We start from the raw sequence: 8,411 nt of genomic DNA, 5'->3' as shown, positions 1-8,411 counted from the left end.
ATGGAAAACCACATGAAGATTCCTCAAAAAATTAACAATAGAAATACCATATGACCCAGTACTGTCACTGCTAGGTATGTACCCAAAGAAAATAGAAGCACTAATTCAAAAATATATACAAACCTCTAGGTGTGTCACAAGATTATTCACAATACCCAAGATATGGAAGCAACCTGAGTGTCCAAAGATGAATGGATAAAGAAGACGTGTGTGTGTGTGTGTATGGGTGTGCATGTGAGTCTATAATGGAATTTTACTCAGGAAAAATGTTTTAAACCACTTTATGAAAATATTTAGCTAAAAGCATGTTATATTTATTACTAGAACTCTTGTGTTGAATGCTACATGAATTACTTTACATACACACACACACACACACACACACACACACACACACATACTAAGTATATATATCATATGAGTAAAGAGAAACCGTAAGTGAGTTTGTAAATTGCCATATACTGTGCCAGAAATTATGGAGTGTACAAATTACTGTAGTAAAACCAAAATTACTTTTCATAAAACTGGGCACATATTGAAATAGATTCTATTAATTAGTTAAACCAAACAAACAATTAGCTAGATGCACAGAGCTGTGTTTTACATTTTAATCATATATCCTATTTGACTGCATTAACTACTAAATTAAGTTAAAAATGGATAGTTAGGAACACTATGAGGATGTTGCAGTCCTCGATAACTTGTTCAGGAGACTATGAGCCTGTATGGCCACGGGCTGTGGGGTGTCCTTGTAAAGGTTCAGAGGAAGGCCTCAGTGAGATAACGCATCTCACTAATGGTCTGGCTTCAGGAGACGTCAAATATAACCAGGTAGAAAATAAGGCATTAGAGCTACATTGACAGTTAAAAATCGTTTCCAGCAGGTAAAGATTTCCTTGGCAGAGTATTTATCATAGTATTTACTGCCACTCAAAGACGATCGTTTACTTCTTAGTTTATCACCAGTTAAGAAATGTAGAAATGGTTTGTAAATATTTGACATCTGGTAACATTCTTAATGAAATCCATACATAAACTTGAGTGTTCAAGAAAAACATGGGTTTAGTTTTTATAAATTGCAAAAAAAAACCATTCCTATCTCATCACTACAGGTGTTTGTTTTCAGTTTGCTAAGGTATTTTCTTTTTTCTATTTGTCACTGGGATAGGAGGGGTGACTGGGAATTTTCTGTATTAAAGAAAAAAAAAAGGGCACCATTCTACAGTAAAATCAAACCAGTGGAACAGCTCTGTGGTTCACTCTGATAATGAGGACAGACACGTCGATCTGATAACAATTATAAAGCGGAAAAGAGAATATATGAGGTAATTTGGTGATAAAGAATATGCTGTGTCATTTAGAATGTTTTGTGGAGATCAAGGTAAGTTTTCAATTATGAGGGGTTAGTGTATGTGTTTGAGTATGTGTACAAACTTTTACAGAAGGATATGAAGATTTAAGTTTCAGAAAATAAGGCATCTAAAATATAGATGCTTATAAGAGACTCTTAAAAACTGAGAACAAACTGAGGGTTGATGGGGGGTGGGAGGGAGGGGAGTGTGGGTGATGGGTATTGAGGAGGGCACCTGTCGGGATGAGCACTGGGTGCTGTATGGAAACCAATTTGACAATAAACTTCATATATTGAAAAAATAAATAAATAAAATATAGATGCTTATTCTCTTTTGTTAAATTAAGAAATATGTATTTTTAATTTTTTAATGTTTCTTTGTTTTTGAGAGAGACAGACAGAGCATGAATAGGGGGAGGGGCGGAGAGAGAGGGAGACACAGAATCTGAATCAGGCTCCAGGCTCTGAGCTGTCAGGACAAAGCCCGACGCGGGGCTCAAACTCACAAGCTGTGAGATCATGACCTGAGCGGAAGTCGGATGCTTAACCGACTGAGCCACCCAAGAGTCCCAAGAAATATGTATTTTTAAAGCACTCAAGTCCAAAATCCAAGCAGTTATACCAGTTAAAGCCTGAAGGCTGAGCTTTGTGCTCTCACCTTGAGGGCAGGTGAAGAGCTATAAAAACAGTGGCTGGAACCATAATAGCAAAACCAACACCCCACGGTGACACTCAAGACACGAAACCATGAAATGAGAGGAGAGGGTACAAATGCCTGGCAGCACAAGACTTGAACGGTACCAGCATCTCTTCAGGAGGAAAGAGGGACAAGCTGACACGTGATGGATGCGAGAAGTGGAGATGCCCCAACTTGCCACCAGGCATGCGCTGGAACATGGGCAGGCCAATTTGAAAAACTCTACTGAAACTATACGTATTTTTTTCGTATGCTAAATTGTGGCTAAATAGCGTGAGTCCATGATTTAAGATGATGTCACGTGAACGATCTGATGTCTATGAAGTCTGCAAAATCCCTCTACGACAGAACCCTACATCAAGGAGAGACTATCTGAAAGAAAACCTAAATTTATTAGAAGAGGAACGACAGGGGCAAAAGCAGGAGTTGGGTGTGTTTAAAATAAACAAAGGAAACTACTAGAAGATTTCAAATGGTAAGGGACCATAACATTAAAGAACTGATGGAAATTATAGGGAAGGCGTTAGAGTCATGAGCCTAGAAAAACTCTTCGACTGCACTCCTTCCTCAAATGCCATGAAACGAATTTAATGTAGAGAAAGAGAAAGTAGCACAACACAAATGATCGCAATTAAATACCATGCGCTTCCTTTTTTTAAAAAGATATATTGACATAGAATGATGACCGTCTAGGAAATGGAAGCCCTCCAATGGAAGAACAGATGTTCCAAACAAGCTAAAATAAATTAGGAAAATGATAGAAGATAGAAAACAATACCATAAGCCTAAAATAAAAACTCAGAAAGGAGATGGTAACATATGGAAAAAGGATATGAAATAAACAAATAACAATATTAACTGGGCACACAGATAATTTCTTTAGATTAAAAAAAAAATTAAGCAAAAGGAGATAAGCCTTTTAAAATCAAAATGAAATAAAGAGCTAAAAGGGATCCGACTGGGGCGCCTGGGTGGCTTGGTCGGTTAAGCGTCCGACTTCGGGTCAGGTCATGATCTCACGGTCCATGAGTTCGAGCCCCGCATCAGGCTCTGTGCTGACAGCTCAGAGCCTGGAGCCTGTTTCAGATTCTGTGCCTCCCTCTCTCTCTGCCCCTCCCCTGTTCATGCTCTGTCTCTCTCTGTCTCAAAAATAAATAAATGTTAAAAAAAAAAATTTTTAAAAGGGATCCGACTGAAAGTGACTGGTATAGAATGGATGTAGGGACTGTCCAATAGACCTATAAAAAATGACCTCAAACAAAAACCAATGCAAAAAAACAAAAGTGATTTCTCAAAAAGTTCTCAAAAGCAATCTCATCGATCAGCAAAACCCCACTCAGCTGTCATGTAGTTCACCAATAGTCTACCCACATCTAAGACACCCTTACAAAAAGGTGTCACGTAAAATTTAAAAAAAGAATATTAGTTGTTTATTTTTTTTTAGATATTTCAGGGTATTGTAGTTGAAATACATCACCTTTTCCTCAAGAAGAATCCTGGGGAACCCTTCTTTTTGCTTCTTAAAATCCTTAACTCTTCCATGAAATGGGTTGCCAGCTACTGGTGATTCTTTCACCATGATTCTGGCATATGTAGTCTTTGATTTTTTTTTTCCCCCAAACAAACCTGTCTTCTTCCAGCACATTCTGGGGAATCATTGACTCAGTAAGGACAGCATTGAGTTTCCCTCCGTGTTGGTCACACTGCGGTGAAAAAAAAAAATAGCGTTCCATCCTTTGTGAGTCTCTTGCCTACTGCTGATGTGCTCTCATTTTTAACTCTCTCTGTAAATATTTGTGTCTTTCCAAGCATGATGATTTCCTCAGATGTGTCTGAGATAGCCAGCTACGGGCGGCCAAAGCTACTGCTACTTGGAACACTCCACAGTATGAGAAAGAGCCCAGGTTTTGGTTTCAAAAACACTTGGGCTTAAACCTCATCTCTGGCTCATACTAAACATATAACTTAAGTAAGGAACTTAATCTTTCTAAGCCCCATTTCCTCAGCTATAAGAGGGCTTTAATGATATTTTACTCCATGGTTTATTGTGGGGATTAATGGGGCAGCATATGAAAGTGCTTTGTAAAGTAAGAGTGCCCCACAGGTTTAAGGTTACAGGACCACAGAAAACGTCCACATCAAATTCAGTGCGTCTGGTATGGAATTCATCTAACAGTCATTCAAAAAGCATTTATGAGATGCCTGTGAGCCCCCGGGCCAGTGCTGGTGGCTGCACCGCCTCTGACGACCCCAGTACGTCTCCTCTCCCATCCTCTCCCATCATAATTTTGCCCAGAATGCTTCATGCACCCATCTATGCATTTGCAAAATCTCAGTGTCACTTGGAGTTATTTCTTCTTCCTAATTGTCAATATCCAGTCAATGTCCTTCTGGCTTTCTGATGTTTGCTTCCTAAAGTTTCTGAATCTCTTCCAACATTTCCTTTCTTATACTTAGATCTGTTTAAGGAAACCAAAAATCTGGAACTTGGGCAATGTGCAATTATATTTGAAAATTGCCCCACTGTGTTCAAAATTAAACAAACATACTGTAAGTCTCTATTTTCGCCAAAAAGATGCTAGAGGTTATAGAGTGACTTACTTCAATGTATTTAAGGGAAATAGGCAGTAGAACAAGCTTACAGTGCTTTTTTTTTTTTTTTTTTTTTTTATTTTTTTAAATTTTTTTTTTTTTCAACGTTTATTTCTTTTTGGGACAGAGAGAGACAGAGCATGAACGGGGGAGGGGCAGAGAGAGAGGGAGACACAGAATCGGAAACAGGCTCCAGGCTCTGAGCCGTCAGCCCAGAGCCCGACGCGGGGCTCGAACTCACGGACCGCGAGATCGTGACCTGGCTGAAGTCGGACGCTCAACCGACTGCGCCACCCAGGCGCCCCAGCTTACAGTGCTTTTAAGGTCAAAAGTCTATGGCACAATGAGCTGGCTAAGAAGCCTATATATATATATATATATATATATATATACACACTGGGAACGTAAATAGCCACATTGCAAGAGGATAAACCAAACATTAATACAGACAATTTTACATGATGAGCTAAAAGAGAATCCTTTATTTATTTATTTATTTATTTATTTATTTATTTACATGCAGAAGGTGAAAACTGATTCAGGGAAAATAGAAGGAAATAGATACTTCACTTTTTCTTCACTGGTGCTTGACAGATATACCAAAGTTAAATAAGACTTCTCTGTGGCATAGAGCTTTCATGAGATTCAAAAACTGAGGAAGATGGGTGAGAAGACGTTCTCTTTAAAATCAAGCAGAGTTGTCGGGGCGCCTGGGAGCTCAGTCCAGTAAGTGTCCGACTCTTGATTTTGGCTCAGGTCACGATCTCAAGGTTTGTGGGTTCGAGCCCGGCATTGGACTCTGCGCGGACAGTGCGGAGCCTCCTGGAGATTCTCGCTCCCCTCTCTCTCTTTCCCTCCCCTACACTCTCTCTGAAAATAAATAAATACACTAAAAATAATTGAACCGAGTTGTTAAACATCTCTTATCAGAACTTAGTGGAAAAAGAGAAATTAGTCTGGTCACACACACAAATGCACACATGCATGCTATCTTTTGCACTGGTGGACATAAATCATCCTAGAGATTCGTTGGGGGTGGATATAAAGACCATACTGCCTCCCACCTGCTTTCCCCTGAAGGGAATGAGTCCCAAAAGAACCGTTCAGAGATGGTTGGAATGGTTCCTACTAGAATGGTTCCCAGGGCATCTTCATTCTTTGTGTAGATCACATTCTGGAGTTAATAGGAGTGACAGGATTAATAACAATAACAATAACAATAATAACAATAACAATAATGATAATAACAATAACAATAACAATAATAATAATATTAAAACAGCAGCATCAGGAATAATCTACAGTTTTCCATTTAACGCAACAAAGTTGTTGAGTTCCCTCTGACTGAAAAGTGGAAGTTTGCTTGATTCAAGCCACCTTGAAAAGGTCACAGTCTGGGAAAATATACATTAACCAGACTGACCTCTGGGAGTAATAGAGAAAGTCATCAAGAACTATAGCCAGCTAAGTAGCAGGCCTAGATAATTTCACAGCTTATTCTACCAATTATTTAAGAAATATAATAAAATGTAATTCATTTACTATGGTGAGTGATGTAGGAGTAAACATACCAAGAGATGTGATATATTTAAATAAAAATGCTTTAAAATCTCGCTCTTCCTGCCATGAAGAACTGAAACAGAAAAAAAAAACACAAAAAAATTAAAAATAAAAAAGGAACTTCGTTGTTTAAAAAATGAAGTTAAGATTACATTGCCATCACAAATAGCTCAAAAACTTACTGAATAGATTGATACCCTTTTCTGAAGCCAGACCTTCCCAATCTCCAAGTGATGGCAGGTCACCTTGCTCTTCATGTGGGAAATGTCATTGTAGAAGGCAATGGAAACAATCTCTTCCATGGGTCAGTGACTTCAAAGATATCAACAAGGAAAAAAAAAACAAAAACCAGCAGGATGGAGAGAGAACCATCGCTTCGAGCTCCAAAACAACAGGGCCTTTGGAGAAGTCAACAATATACACATCTACAAAGCCCTCAGACCACTCGCTCTGTGTCAAGGAAGTTAAAGATGCTAGAATCTTCTGGGGAGGCAACCAATGGATCTATAAATGTGGCTAAGTTCAGCAAGGAACCTTCTGACATTCGTGCTACATCTGAACTATAGCCAAAGAAAATTTCCTTTTAGGGGATGATTTTAACTCCGTTGACTTGGAAGAAGTTTCTTCTCCAGCTGATAGTGGAATGGACAAAAGAGACATCTCAACAGAGTGCCTTTCTCTTGACCCAGAAGAGCTAAGGAAGGCTACGTCATAAACAATACTCCTGCTACAGAAATGTAGGTGGAGCCAACTCTGAGCTTTTCAGGAACAGACAATAATGTTGAACTGAAGGGAGCCCTAGCTTTCGAAACCTGTGAAAAGCAAGATATAGTGCCAGACATGGACAAGTAGTTGGGTTCCCCAGAAATCCAAGTAGAAAATATTGAATGGACATGAATGTACCTGGAAATCTAGATAAAGTTAAATTCATTGAATATTACCTTCATAAGAAGAAAGAAGGGTCACAGTTATAAAGTTGCAGAAGCCAGAATTAATGGTGACAAAACTATTGAGCTAGTGGGGGCAGACATCACCCTTAGTAATTCTGTTTCCCAGGTAGGTGATTCATCAGCTGAAAGCAATAAAGAGCCAGATAAAAGCTGGGTGAAAGAGTGTCCCTCCCACAGCAAATGGCCTTCTTCTGCCTACAGAAGCAAATAGGAATAGTGTCCAGGCACCTCTTTAGAATCTCTTCTGGATCACAACTGCCAAGGTGCACAAATGGATAGTAAGTCTGAAATTCAGTTTTGGCTACCAGAAAGAATTCAGGTACTTACTGAAGATACACTTCTTTCAAAAGAAAAGAAAAGCAAGACTCCACCCACCTTTCTGTGCATTAAAGTAGGAAAGCCAATGGGAAAATTCCTTGTCACGCACACTGCAGCCATAGTCCAGCAGTATGGCAAACGAAGAAAGTAGCCAAAGTATTGGTTTGCTGTTTCTCTGGAGAGCCTGTGTTAACAGCTGTCTGAAATATAAGAAGGTATCCTGTGCCCTGCTCCAGGAAGAGATACGTATAGTCTTGGGCTGCCCTGCTCTAATCAGTGGAATAAGGAGTCAGAGAATCAAGTGGTGATGAATGAGAATTCCTAGAAATAGTGTGCCCTGGACTGAGATTCTTTATCCATTTGAAACATAAGTTCTTAATTTGAAAAATGAGTCATTGTGGGTACTAATTGATGAGATTCCAAATGAACAAACATTTAATGAACGCATACATCCTGGCATGTGCTGGGCCAGTTCTAGGTAAATAAGACTGGGACTCTGCCTGGAGAAGCTTATGAAATCTGATGAAACAGTTTCTACCACTTTCTTGAGACTTAATAGGATTGTATTTCATAGATTTGGATAATGTTCTATGTAAAAAGAGCAGTCATCTTATTGTTCTTAATACGAAGAGATTATTTCCTAATTTAGAAAAAACCAATAATTGCTGTTCATATGAAAATTTTTCTCTTTTTTATCATTAAAAAATAGCTCAAAAACATAGCACAAATAAATCACAGATGAATCATTCTTTTCAGTATCAATGAAAAATATCTCAAATAAAATATTAGGAAACTGCATCCAACTTCAACATGGTATTGCTACATCATGACCCATTAGTATTTAAGGTATAATGTCAAGATGATTTGGTGTTAGGATATTTTACTCATTTTATTAAGAAATGAAAGTAAAACAAAAAAAAAACTTATGATCTTCTCGTATATT

General features: G+C 38.5%; 1 pseudogene; it reads left to right on the top strand.

Moving 5' to 3' along the window:
* The first annotated feature begins 681 nt into the window (after nucleotides 1-681).
* Nucleotides 682-7,661, top strand: LOC112860744 (nuclear receptor coactivator 7 pseudogene; annotated as a pseudogene).
* The last annotated feature ends 750 nt before the right edge of the window (nucleotides 7,662-8,411 follow it).

This window comes from Puma concolor, chromosome A1 (genome assembly GCF_028749965.1).
Source record: "Puma concolor isolate L17-30 chromosome A1, mPumCon1.1.hap2, whole genome shotgun sequence".
NCBI classification, from domain to species: Eukaryota; Metazoa; Chordata; class Mammalia; order Carnivora; family Felidae; genus Puma; species Puma concolor.
Note: the sequence above shows the minus strand (reverse complement) of the source record. Positions and strands in the feature narration are given on the sequence as shown.